This window comes from Gopherus evgoodei, chromosome 2, assembly GCF_007399415.2.
Source record: "Gopherus evgoodei ecotype Sinaloan lineage chromosome 2, rGopEvg1_v1.p, whole genome shotgun sequence".
In the NCBI taxonomy this organism is placed as follows: domain Eukaryota; kingdom Metazoa; phylum Chordata; order Testudines; family Testudinidae; genus Gopherus; species Gopherus evgoodei.
This window is the reverse complement of record NC_044323.1, coordinates 49,770,330-49,784,570: the sequence shown is the minus strand read 5'-3', so window position 1 is coordinate 49,784,570 and position 14,241 is coordinate 49,770,330. Positions and strand designations below refer to the sequence as shown.

At 41.8% G+C, this 14,241-nt stretch overlaps 1 protein-coding gene across 2 annotated transcripts in view; it reads left to right on the top strand.

Annotated features, from left to right (window-relative positions):
* Window positions 1-3,255, top strand: part of COL28A1 (collagen type XXVIII alpha 1 chain) — a 105,660-nt gene extending 102,405 nt beyond the window's left edge. For both annotated transcript variants that reach the window (XM_030550637.1, XM_030550638.1), the window contains one exon: window positions 954-3,255. The gene's annotated coding sequence lies outside the window, so the exon portion shown is untranslated. The remainder of the gene's footprint in view (window positions 1-953) is intronic.
* Window positions 3,256-14,241: the final 10,986 nt, after the last annotated feature.

The following is a 14,241-nucleotide window of genomic DNA, read 5'->3' as shown; positions in this document are numbered from 1 at the left end:
TATGCAGGAGGCTGTCCTCACAAATCTATAATCATCTTTTAAATTGAAAAGATAAGAAAATTAATTGTGCAGCATATTGAACGCAGGGACCAGAGGTATTCAATTCTTCAAGTGGTCTCCCAATTATAACTGTCTAAAGGGATGCAAAACCTGATTTATAGAAGTACTACACTAATTACGTTGTTTTATTGCCATATGGATTTCCCAGATACTGTTTAACATGTGCCTCCCCAGACAAAGAGATATAATTCCTAGCCCTTAGGTAGCATTTTTCATCCATAAATCTTAAAGCACTTTACAACAGGTCAGTAAGCATTATTATCACCATTAGACTGATGGGAAATGGAGGCTCAGTAATGTTACATAATTTACTTGGGGGCACAAGTGGGAATATTGGACTGCCTATAGTAGGATGACCAGACAGCAAATGTGAAAAATCGGGACGGGGGTGGAAGGTAATAGGAGCCTATATAAGAAAAAGACACAAAAATCAGGACTGTCCTTATAAAATTGGAACACCTGGTTATCCTAGCCTATAGTCTGAAACTTCCAAAGAAAAAATATTGTATTGTCTCATAGCTATAGCTCTCTCTATAATAGCTACCTGTATATAGATTGATGTTTTAGGTATCTCCTTTATGACCAACACATTTTTTAAAAAATTAAGGTTTTGCTGTAAGTGGCAAAAGTGTTTACAGTTAAACAACCAGGGCTGTGGGTACATAATATTAATTAGGTGATATAGAATCTAACCCAGCAACATCTGAACCATTATCTCTGGTATCAGAATCAACTTCCTTATTTTTGCTTGAGAGTCTAGGAAGGTTTCTACTTATCTAAATCACAGAAAATATATTGCGTTTGATCTTTTGTTTAAAAAGGTGACTTTAAACTGCAGCAATTGCATTCCTCAAAGCTCTATAATAATCAAATTAACTTTTATTTCCTTCTAGAAACTATCAGTTGGGATTGGTGAAGCTGAATGTTTCTGGTATGTGTACAGGAATGAACACTGGAGAAGAATCCAGAATGGTGTGCCAATATGAACACTACTAGTGTACCTTTTAGTGCTTGTCACAATATGACATTCACAATAACTAGAGTGTAGATACACTCATGTATAGCATATATTATCTAGATCATCACAGTTATGATGCATACAAAGGAATATATCTTTTCCCTCCAACTTTGTTGTTTTAATATAGTACTGTATACTATACACACATCGTTCCAATTTTAGGATTAAGATGTCAAACATTTTGATACTCAGCAATTAACAATAAAGGCTTCAATCTATTTGAAAAATAAAATGTGCTACAGTTTTAAACAGAAATTGGTGGTGCCTGAAATTGTTTATCTTGTTACATCACTTAAAGCAGGAAATGAAAATTTGCCATGTATGAGTATCCCTTGGGGATTTAAATATCATGGATATAACTGAATTAGTGTTTTCTTCTGTTGAAGCAGGTTTGAATTTAACACTAGAATAATTTTGTCAGTTAGAAAGGTAAGCCCTGTCAATTCCTTTTATTAAATAGTTATGGTAAAAGCTATGAGAGTCTTCAACTTTTAGGCTATTCAACATATTTTGATTTCTCAGGGCCCCTGTATAATAGAATGAAACAAAAAACCATATACACTGCAATTAAATAAAATTAATTATGTTGCAATTAAAAGGGAAAAGCACTGAAAAATGTACAGAAATCTTTATTTCTATTATACTACTTTTTCCTTTCAGACCCAACCCTACCTGAAGGCACTATATAAACTAAAACGGAAGCGCTTCTGATTACATTAGTATAAAGTAGTCTAGCATTGTTATTTGTTTGGAAATACAATACTTATGCCTGCGTAGGTGCTCATGCCAATCTTTTTACATTATGATCATTATGATTAGATGGAAGATAAAATAGCTGCTTACACAGTTTTAAGTTCCTCTTACTTAACTCTTAAGGACATCACTGAAAGAAATGCTGGAGTATGTGATTTTTCCAAAGGACTAGTGATTTTGTGTGCCCAACCTGAGACAGCTAAAACAAGGCATAATTTTCAGAGAAAGGGTGCTCACCCATTTCTGAAAACGCATCCCTGGTAACGTGTCTCAAGTTGGATATCCAAAAGGAGGCAGCCCAAATCACTAGTCACTTCTCAAAATATTGGCCTGTATGTATAGAACTAATAATAGCTAATGATGACTTCATCCTGAAAAATGAGGGATTTAGTATCTGGTTAGAATAAAAGTAAAAAATGAGGAGCGTACCAGGGAAACATTGAGCTTCACGGTGTTGCTTGCTTAAATACCAGGGGTTCAAAGATTTAGAACAAAATCAAGCTGTTAAAAGCTCAAATACTATTTTCTTTCACAATTAAAAAAAAAAAGTAAATCCTATTCACTTATTTCAAAATATACTGAAATTTATTAACAAGAACACCGAAAATCTGCTGTTCTTTTGGCTATAGCAACAGATGCACTGCAAATGATATGTGGGACCTAAGATTTTACTGGCTCACCACAGGATACATGACCACACTTAGCAGGGAACTATTACACATTCATTCTAATAATTCAAGACAGAACTCTTTATTTGACATGTAATCTCCTCAAGTACCACCAGATGGGGCAACTATAAATTTTTTTTACAATGTCTCTCATAGCAAGAATAAAGACAAAGGACAAGAAACTCTCTCTACTGGACAGGAATTCTACAGAGCAAGGCAAAGACTAGCAATTCAGATACAGATCAGGTGGAAGAGACATTAAGGACGCTTCAGTCACTGCCACAATCGTATGCACATGGAACCCAGCCCGTTCAGATATTGCTTTAGAGATTTGTGTGAAAACAAAGCAATGCTTTAAGCAAACAGCCTTTTATTTTACATTCTGAAAAACACCAAGTGGGCAGCATCTTGTCTGCTTCACATGAAAAAGGCTATCCCAGGCTCTTTCACATATGTTATGGATGTTATTAAAAATAAGTTTTATTTTGGTAATTTCAAGTCGACCAGTGTTCACATCACAAAACCAATGAACAGTTACTGCTCTGATGTATTAAAAATGTTTTAAAATCCTGATTCCCATTAAACTGAAACCTAAATGCTAATATGTTGCCTACATATTATATAATGTGGATAATACTTCATACATTGTTATATAAGTCCACATTTATCTTTCATAATGGAGTATATTTCAGACTGGAAGAGACCTCTAGCAAAGTATAATTGGAGAAATAGACAAATATTTTCTGCTAATGAGGAAGACGCTTACCGTCCCTTTCCAAGTAAGTCTTTGTAGAAATACTGAAAAAAAAAGTCAAGTACTTCTTACAATTTAGTTTTAAAAAATGATTGTCAATTAGCCAACAATTTTAGAGCAAATCTATTATAACATTAACATTTGTCAGAAAACAAATGAATACTAGGTCTACAGTGAATCATATACATACGTATTCTATCTTGTTGCCAAATACAGAACACTACTATTTATCATTTGTATCTTACACTATATTCTACTTTTTGAAGACCAGTTTTTTTGCAGTACAGGCAATCAGATACCATTTTACTGCTGTTGATACATATTCTAACTTTTAAGTATCATCATTCAGAAAAATTTCAGAATGATGAATATCAACTAGGGTGTTTTACTGCCAAATAAAATATATAAATACGCACTAAACTGGTTTTATTGTCACATACCTTAAGATAGATTGCTTTTTCTAATTTCTGTGTAATATTTTTTGCTTATAAAAGTCATGGACAAATAACACTGACTAGATCCAAGCACAAGGTGGCCAGGTGACATTTTGTTTTTCCCACTTTCTACTAATGAAACTTATTCTTAACCACAGCATCTCTGAAACAGCTCTTGGACAGAGACTTTAAATCATGCAGGTTTAGGAGGTGGACCAATGTCATTTCATGACATGAAGCAGAATTTGAATTGGTGTGTTTTACACTTCCAAACACATTCTAAAAGTACAAGTAAAACCTGATTTTCCAAACTCTGACTGTTTGAATCTCCATGGTGTCTGCATTTCATATTGTCCAATGTAGTGGGGTATACAAACCCCTTACAGGGCAACAAGGGGTTAAGGAGCTGCTCTGGACTCAGCCAGCCCTGCCCCTCCATACCTGCAAGAGAAACACAGACTGGAGGGGAAGTTAAAAGGAAGCAGAACAGCTCACTTGTGAACAGGCCAGGGAAGAGAAAGGACCCTTACTTTGCAGATCCTCAGGAAAGGGCTGAGGGAAGCCAGGATCTATCCCAGGAACAACTGCCTGAAGGGCCCTCCATGAGGGAAGGGAGGATCTGCTTCCGTTGTACCTGGAAAGGGAGGCATTTCCCCCTTTTGCACACTAACTCACTTCCCTTGTGTTAATTACTTTTGTTTTGTTTATGGCTAGCCCAGAAGGGGAGAGACTTGGAACTGACCTGGCCAAAGGGCCGAGTCACAGGAGGAGGCATCTGCTTCCCTCAGAACAGCCATGCCATGCCTGGCCATGAGGAGGTGCCAAGCAGTGACGTCCTTCACAGCCTCCTGTGATAGACTGTGAACAATAGCAGGATGGCCCAGGGAAAGAGCCTTAGGGCGCTTCTGAGTGCTATATTTCTGGTAGCCTTCACAGGGACCTGGGCCAGACCCTGGTGGAGTGGCAGGGCCTGGGCTCCCTACCTCCTCTGCGTTTTGAAGGGCCTAACTCCCTGACCACTAGGTGACACTCCTTATGAGTGCCAACCATCACAGACCTGGAACAGAAACCAACCAAATACATCTCATATAGGAGCCACTAAAAAAAGAATTTGAACAACTAGCGAAAGACTTAAAAAGTTACAGCAAAAAAAGTTTTATGTACATCAGAAACAGGAAGCCTGCTAAACAACTAGTGGGGCCATTGGATGATCGAGATGCTAAAAGAGCACTCAAGGAAGATAAGGCCATTGTGGAGAAACTAAATGAATTATTTGCATCAGTCTTCATGGCTGATAATGTGAGGGAGATTCCCAAATCTGAGCCATTCTTTTTAGGTGACAAATCTGAGGAACTGCCCCAGATTGAGGTGTTATTAGAGGAGGTTGTGGAACAAACAGATAAATTAAAAAGCAATAAATCACCAGGACCAGATGATATTCACACAAGAGTTGAAGGAACTAAAATGTGAAATTGCAGAACTAATCACTGTGGCATGTAACCTATCATTTAAATCAGCTTCTGTACCATGTGACTGGAGGACAGCTAATGTGATGCCAATTTTTAAAAACAGTTCCAGGGGTGATCCCAGCAATTACAGGCTGGGAAGCATAACTTCAGTACCAGGCAAACTGGTTGAAACTATTAGATGAACATGATTTGTTGGGGAAGAGTCAGCATAGATTTTGTAAGGGGAAATCATGCCACAATCTAGCAGAATTCTTTGAGGGGTTCAACAAGCATGTGCACAAGGGGGATCCAGTGGATATAGTGTACTTAGATTTTCAGAAAGCCTTTGACAAGGTCCTTCACCAAAGGCTCTTAAGCAAAGTAAGCTGCCATGGTGGAATAAGGGGGAAGGTCAGGGCCATTGCAAGGATGTTTCGCGCCCTAGGCGAAACTTCCACTTTGCACCCTCCCCCCCTCGTGCCCCTGCCCTGAGGCACCCCCCCCACAGCAGCTCCACCCCTGTGCCCTGAGATGCCTCCCTTGCAGCAGCTCCCCACCCCCCACCCTCTGCTCTCATACACCACCCCCTGCCCTAGCTCACTCCTGATCCGTGCATAAGCACGAGCACCCCGAGCATGGCGTGGCTGCTTCACTTCTCCCGATTCCCAGGCATGCAGCGCCTAAGCTGATTGGCGCCACGTGCCTGGAAGGTGGGAGAAGTGAAGCAGCTCATCCCTGCCCCGCCTCCTCCCCGAGCACGCCGTGGCCGCTTCACTTCTCCTGCCTCCCAGGCTTGCAGCACCAATCAGCTGAGGCACCACAAGCCTGGGAAGCGGGAAAAGTGAAGCAGCCACGTCAGCCGCGGGGAGGAGGTGGGGCAGGGGTGAGGTGGGGTGGGGAGTTCCCCTGCGTGCCGCCTCCCCCTTACTTGCTGCAGGTGGCCCTCCCTGCACTCCCCTGCCCCAGCTCCCCCTGCCTAAATGCTGGCAGCGACCAGGGTGGCCAAAGCTCCGGCCGCCACGGTTGCTGCCAAAGAAAATGGTGCCCCCCAAATGCCAGTGCCCTAGGCGACTGCCTAGGTTGCCTAAATGGTTGCACCTGCCCTGGGGAAGGTCCTCTCATGGATCAATAACTGGTTAAGAGTACGGCTGTCAAGTGATTAAAAAAATTAAATAAAATACCATTTATTTAAATATTTTTGGATGTTTTCTACATTTTCAAATATATTGATTTCAATTACAAAACAGAATATGAAGTGTACAGTGCTCACTTTATTTTTTATTACAAATATTTGCACTGTAAAAAACCAAAGGAAATAGTATATTTCATTTCTCCTAATACAAGTACTGTAGTGCAATCTCTTTATCACAAAAGTAGACTTATAAATGTAGAATTATGTACAAAAAATAAAACAATATAAAACTTTGGAGCCTAAATGTCCACTCAGACCTACTTCAGCCAATTGCTCAGACAATTGGTTACAATTTGCAGGAGATAATGCTGCCCATTTCTTGTTTAAAATGTCACCTAAAAGTGAGAACAAGCATTTGCATGGCACTGTTGTAGCCGACGTCGCAAGATATTTAAGTGACATATGTGCTAAAGGTTCATATAATACTTAGTCCTGCCTTGACTGCAGGGCCCTGGACTAGATGACCTCTCGAGGTCCCTTCCAGTTCTATGATTCTATCCTTTCATGCTTCAGCCACCATTCCAGAGGACATGCATCCATGATGATGATGGGTTACTCTTAATAATGATCAAAAGCAGAGCGGACTAATGCACATTCATGTTCATCATCAGAGTCAGATGCCACCGGCATCTGACTTTTTTGGTGGTTCGGGTTCTGCAGTTTCCACATTGGAGGGTTGCTCTTTTAAGTGTTCTGAAAGCATGCTCCATACCTTGTCCCTCTGAGGTTTTGTATGACACTTCAGATTCTTAAACCTTGTGTCAAGTGCTGTAGCTATTTTTAGAAATCTCACATTGGTACCTTCTTTACGCTTTGACAAATCTGCAGTGAAAGTGTTCTTAAAATGAACATGTGCTGAGTCATCATCAGAGACTTCTATAATATGAAATATATGGCAGAATGCAGGTAAAACAGAGCAGGAGACAAACAAGGCTCCCATAAGGAGTTCAGTCACAAATGTAATTAATGCATTAGTTTTTAAATGAGCATCATCAGCTTGGAAGCATGTCCTCTGGAATGGTGGCTGAAGCATGAAGGAGCATACAAATGTTTAGCATATCTGGCACATAAATGCCTTGCAACACCGGCTACAAAAGGGCCATACAAATGCCTGTTCTCACTTTCAGGTGACACCGTAAATAAGAAGCAGGCAGCAGTATCTCCCATCAATGTAAACAAACTTTATTTGTCTTAGTAGTTGGCTGAACAAGAAGTAGGACTTAGTGGACTTGTAGGCTCTAAAGTTTTACATTGTTTTATTTTTTAGTGTAATTATGTAACAAAAAAATCTACATTTGTAAGTTACACTTTTATGATAAAGAGATTGCATTACAGTACTTGTATGAACTGACTTGAAAAATACTGTGTCTTATCATATTTACTGTGCAAAATATTTGTAATAAAATAATATAAAGTGAGCACTGTACACTTTGAATTCTGTGTTGTAATAGAAATTAATAGATTTTAAAATGAAGGAAAACATTCAAAAATATTTAATACATTTCAATTGGTATTCTATTGTTTAACAGTGTAATTAATCATGATTAATTTTTTTATCACTGTTAATTTTTTTGAGTTAATTGGGTGAGTTGACTGCAATTAATCAACAGCCCTAGTTAAAAGATAGGAAACAAAGGGTAGGCATAAACGATCAGTTTTCAGAATGGAGAGGGGTAAATAGTGGTGTCCGCCAGGGGTCTGTACTGGGGCCAGTACTGTTCAACATATTCATAGATGATCTGGAAAAAGGTGAGGTGGCAAAATTTGCAGATAATACAAAACGACTCATGATTGTTACGTTTAAAGCAGACTGCAAAGAGTTACAAAGGGACCTCACAACACTGGGTGACGGCAACAAAATGGCAGATGAAATTCCACGTTGATAAATGCAAAGTAATGCTCATTGGAAAGCATAATCCCAACTATACATATAAAATGATGGAGTCTAAATTAGCTGTTACCACTCAAGAAAGAGATCTTGGAGTCACTGTGCATAATCCTCCGAAAATATCCACTCAATGTGCAGTGGCAGTCAGAAAAGCAAACAGAATGTTGGGAATCATTAGGGAAGGGATAGATAATAAGACAGAACATATCATGTTGCCTTTATATAAATTCATGGTATGCCCACATCTTGAATACTGCATGCAGATGTGGTTGCCTCATCTCAAAAAAGATATATTGGAATTGCAAAACATACAGAAAAGGGCAATAAAAATTATTAGGGATATGGACAGCTTCCATATCAGGAGAGATTAATAGTACTGGGACTTTTCAGATTGGAGAAGAGACTAAGATGGGGATGTCATAACATTTTTCCCAGATTTGGACCTTAGCATCCAAAATATGGGTGTTAGCATGAAAACCTCCAAGCTTAGTTACTAGCTTGGACCTGGTAAAGCTGCCACCAGCCAGGAATCTATCCAGTGCCTGGCACACTGTGGTCTCCCCAAAAACCTTCCCTGGGGGACCCCCAGACTCAGATTCCTTGAGTCTCACAACAAAGGGGAATAAACCATTTCCCTTCCCCCCTCCAGGTGTTCTCTCCCTGGGTTCCTGCAGAGATATACAGAAGCAAGCTCCGTAAATCTAAACAAACAGAGGGACTCCACTCTCCCTGTTTCCAGTCCTGGAAAACACAAGTACTTCCCCCCCTCACCCACAGGGTATGCAAAGTCAGGCTTAGTAAATCTAATACAAAGAGATTTTCCCCCTGACTTCTTCCTCCCACCAATTCCCTGGTGAGCTGCAGACTCAATTCCCTGGAGTTCCCACTAAAGAAAAAAACTCCAACAGGTCTTAAAAAGAAAGCTTTATATAAAAAAGAAAGAAAAGGACATAAAAATGGTCTCTCTGTATTAAGGTGACAAATATAGGGTCATTTGCTTAAAAGAAAAAAATGAATTAACAGCCTTATCCAAAAAGAATACAATTCAAAACATTCCAGCAACCACACACATGCAAATACAAAAGAAAACAATATAAACCTATGGTCTTCCTATTTTTGTACTTACAACTTGGAAACAGAAGATTAGAAAGCTGAAGACAGAACAATCACTCTCATAGCCGAGAGGGTCAGACACAAGACAAAGGACAAAGAACTCACACCCAAAACTTCCCTCCACCCAGATTTGAAAAAATCTTGTTTCCTGATTGGTCCTCTGGTCAGGTGTTTCAGGTTACTCCTTTCCAGGTGAAAGAGACATTAACCCTTAGCTATCTGTTTATGACAGGGGATATGATAGAGGTCTATGAAATCATGACTGGCATGGAGAAAAAGTATTGTTTACTCCTTCCCATAACACTAGAACTTCCATTTACCAAACAAACAGTAAAACATATTAACAACATCAAAATAAAATGATTGTTGATAACTGGTATAATTAGTCCAGGCTTCTTCTGTAACTCATCTGCCTAATAGGGAGATATCTCTTGAAGAGATCTGCAGTTGGGTGCGGGGAAGAGGTAGGAATGAGTTGGGTCAGGTCCTTGTTGCTAGGCAGATTCACAAATAGCTCTCCATACTTAGAAGTTTCTGGAATTGGGTGTGGTAGCTCAATAGGTTCTTATATGCTGGACTCAGACTCCATGAGGGCAAGTAGCCAGGGCAGCTGCTTTGCAAAAGACCAGGTGTGGGTTGGGAGAAGCTGAGTCCTAATGGCAGAAAGCCAGCTGTTTTCCCTAACTCTGAAGCATTAACTCTTCAACAGGGAAGCTCTGGCAGTGTTAATTATAGAAAGGGGATATTGGGAGGGAAAACTAATGTCTTTTAATTTTGTACTTTGAATGTTATTTGATTTTAGTCAAACTGTTTTAGTTAAATTGTCTCAACCAGCATGATTTACCAATTCTCCTCTTATTTGAATGTGATGATGGGGAAAGAGTCATTTACAGTTTGTTATTCTCAGTTTTGTATTTTTCTTTAATAGTTTTTTAAAAAAACTCTCTATATTTAACTGAATGGTTGGTTAATTAGTTAGCTGACTAGCTAACAGTGATTTCAGCAGAGGAGGAGGAAGAGCCCGAGTGATAAATGAAGTGGTGTGTGTGTGTGGGGGGGCTCCCTTTTATGAACACCCAGCCAGCCAGTTAGATATAAAGTCCCTCTTGGTGGCTGTTCTCTGTTTGCTTTACTTGTAAAGGGTTAACAGAGTTCCCCAGGTAAAGGAAAAGGAGTGGGCACCTGACCAAAAGAGCCAATGGGAAGCTAGAACTTTTTAAAATGGGGAAAAAAAACTTCCCTTTGTCTGTGTCTGTTGTTCTCCGGAGAAAGAGATATGGAGCCAGGGCCACCCGGAGTGGGGGACAAGTGGGGCAATTTGCCCCAGGCCCCGCAGGGGCCCTGTGAGCCCTGGCCTGGTGGCGGTCTGGGTCTTCGGTGGCGGGGGGCCCTTCAGTGCTGCTAGAGGAGTCCGCTGAGCAGCCTAAGGAGCATATAAAAGGAGTTGCAGGAGCTAGAGATAGTCAGTTGCTTGCTGGAGCCAGAGGAGTGTATCTGCTGCTCCTGGCTGGTCAAAGGGGACTGAAGCACCACAGACAGCTCAGTGCTGGCAGTAAGGAAGAGCCCCTGGCTGGCTGCTGGTCCTGAACTTAGATGAGCCCTGAGGTAAGGGTGAAGCTTTGGCAAAGGCTGGGGCTGTGAGGAAGTGGACCACGTAATTGAAAGCAGTGTCGTCAAAGGGACATGGTGGCAGAGACTGCTATTCTTAGAGTCCCTGGACTTGGGACCAGGAGTAGTGGGTGACCCTGGCTCTCCCACCTCCACCCCATAGGCCACTGGGGAACTGGCCTACAATCAGACAGTGAGAAATCCCCAGAAGGGAAACTAAACTACTCAGTGGCCTGTCTGGGGCCAGAGTAGACCAAAGGGCCAAAACCATTGCCTCCAGGGATGAAGCTTTGGTGGTTATGGCCTGATACTAGGGCTAGAACTATTAAAAAACCTCAGACACATCTGACCAGAAAGGGGCACTTGCAAGAAGTGGGTGCCACACTGTTACAAGAACTCTGCCAATACTGTATGTCTCCATTCATGTTAAAAATATGGCTCCCAACCAGAGTTATAAATGTTAGAATATATAGACTTTTGGGTACATCTGTGTAACCTCTTTTGGCAAGTTTTCTTTATGCAATGAGCTTCCTGTGAGAATCCTTAGCAAAGTACATAGGTTTTTAGATATTGCAACATTCCAGTCCCATAGTGGATCTAGCTCTTACTATCTTGTACCCCCAGCTGGGGAAGGGAGTTACACTTGGCACAGGGGAGGCTGAGGCCCCATCCTTTTAAAGGCCACGTCACTATGTGACATGCATTAGTTTTGGGAGTCCGGTTTGTTTACTTTCCTGACACCCACCTTTATGCAGTGAATATGCAATGTGGCCTTTAAACCTATAATTAAGAAATACTTGCTGTTCACGTTCTTGTATGATAGGGCACTTCCATTAGAGTTGATTTACTCACTCTGGTGTTTCGGGTTGTTCAGCCACAAGTAACTTTATCCTAAAAATAGTCTAGAGAAAAAGGAAAAACCTGTTGTTATAGCTTTGCTATATGGCTTCTAACACCTCTTACACAACACTTCTTTTGATCCTGAATACAGACTATTAAAATCAAGACTAAGCATCAAAGAATCCTGTGGCACCTTATAGACTAACAGACGTTTTGGAGCATGAGCTTTCGTGGGTGAATACCCACTTCTTCAGATGCATGTGGTGGAAATATCCAGGGGCAGGTATATATATGCTAGCAAGCAAGCTAGAGATAACGAGGTCAGTTCAATCAGGGAGGATGAGGCCCTGTTCTAGCAGCTGAGGTGTGAAAACCAAGAGAGGAGAAACTGGTTCTGTAGTTGGCAAGCCATTCACAGTCTTTGTTCAATCCTGAGCTGATGGTGTCAAATTTGCAGATGAACTGAAGCTCAGCAGTTTCTCTTTGAAGTCTGGTCCTGAAGTTTTTTTGCTGCAGGATGGCCACCTTAAGATCTGCTATAGTGTGGCCAGGGAGGTTGAAGTGCTCTCCTACAGGTTTTGTATATTGCCATTCCTAATGTCTGATTTGTGTCCATTTATCCTTTTCCGTAGAGACTGTCCAGTTTGGCCGATGTACATAGCAGAGGGGCATTGCTGGCATATGATGGCGTATATTACATTGGTGGATGTGCAGGTGAATGAACCAGTGATGGTGTGGCTGATCTGGTTAGGTCCTGTGATGGTGTCGCTGGTGTAGATATGTGGGCAGAGTTGGCATCGAGGTTTGTTGCATGGATTGGTTCCTGAGCTAGAGTTATTATGGTGCGGTGTGCAGTTACTGGTGAGAATATGTTTCAGGTTGGCAGGTTGTCTGTGGGCAAGGACTGGCCTGCCACCCAAGGCCTGTGAAAGTGTGGGATCATTGTCCAGGATGGGTTGTAGATCCTTGATAATGCGTTGGAGAGGTTTTAGCTGGGGGCTCTATGTGATGGCCAGTGGAGTCCTGTTGGTTTCTTTCTTGGGTTTGTCTTGCAGTAGGAGGCTTCTGGGTACACGTCTGGCTCTGTTGATCTGTTTCCTTATTTCCTCGTGCGGGTATTGTAGTTTTGAGAATGCTTGGTGGAGATTTTGTAGGTGTTGGTCTCTGTCTGAGGGGTTAGAGCAGATGCGGTTGTACCTCAGTGCTTGGCTGTAGACAATGGATCGTGTGATGTGTCTGGGATGGAAGCTGGAGGCATGAAGGTAGGCATAGCGGTTGGTAGGTTTTCAATATAGGGTGGTGTTAATGTGACCATCACTTATTTGCACCGTGGTGTCAAGAAAGTGGACCTCCCGTGTAGATTGGTCCAGGCTGAGGTTGATGGTGGGGTGGAAGCTATTGAAATGATGGTGGAATTTTTCCAGAGTCTCCTTCCCATGGGTCCAGATGATGAAGATGTCATCAATGTAGCGTAGGTAGAGAAGGGGAGTGAGTGGACGAGAGCTGAGGAAGCGTTGTTCCAGGTCGGCCATAAAGATATTGGCATATTGTGGGGCCATGCGGGTGCCCATAGCAGTGCCACTGATCTGGAGATATATATTGTCATCAAATTTGAAATAGTTGTGTGTAAGTATAAAGGCACAGAGCTCAGCAGCCAGTTGTGCTGTGGCATCATCAGGGATAGTGTTCCTGACAGCTTGTATTCCATCTGTGTGTGGGATGTTTGTGTAGAGAGCCTCTACATCCATGATGGCTAGGATGGTGTTTTCTGGGAGGTGACCAATGCATTGTAGTTTCCTCAGGAAATCAGTGGTGTCACGGAGATAGCTGGGAGTGCTGGCGGCATAGGGTCTGAATAGAGAGTCCATATATCCAGACAGTCCTTCAGTGAGAGTGCCAATGCCCGAGATGATGGGGCGTCCAGGATTTCCGGGTTTCTGGATCTTGGGTAGTAGATAGAATAACCCTGGTCGGGGCTCATCAAAAAAGAGCTCTCCAACCTGGAGACTCTCATTAATAACCAAACTTCTATACAAACGGACTTCACTAGAATAAGAATACTTCCAGGACAACACTGAACAGTGCACTGATACACAGGTGCCCTCCCACCAACAGCACAAGAAGAAGAACTCCACATGGACTCCTCCTGAGGGTCAAAATGACAGTCTGGACCTATACATTGAATGCTTCCGCCGGCGTGCACAGGCAGAAATCGTGGAACAACAACATCGCTTGCCTCACAACCTAAGTCGTGCAGAACGCCATGCCATCCACAGCCTCAGAAACCACCCTGACATTATCATCAAAGAGGCTGATAAAGGAGGTGCCGTTGTCATCTTGAACAGGTCTGACTACCAAAAGGAGGCCGCCAGACAACTCTCCAATACCAAATTCTACAGGCCACTTCCCCCAGATCCCACTGAGGAATACACTAAGAAACTACAGCATCTACTCAGGACACTCCC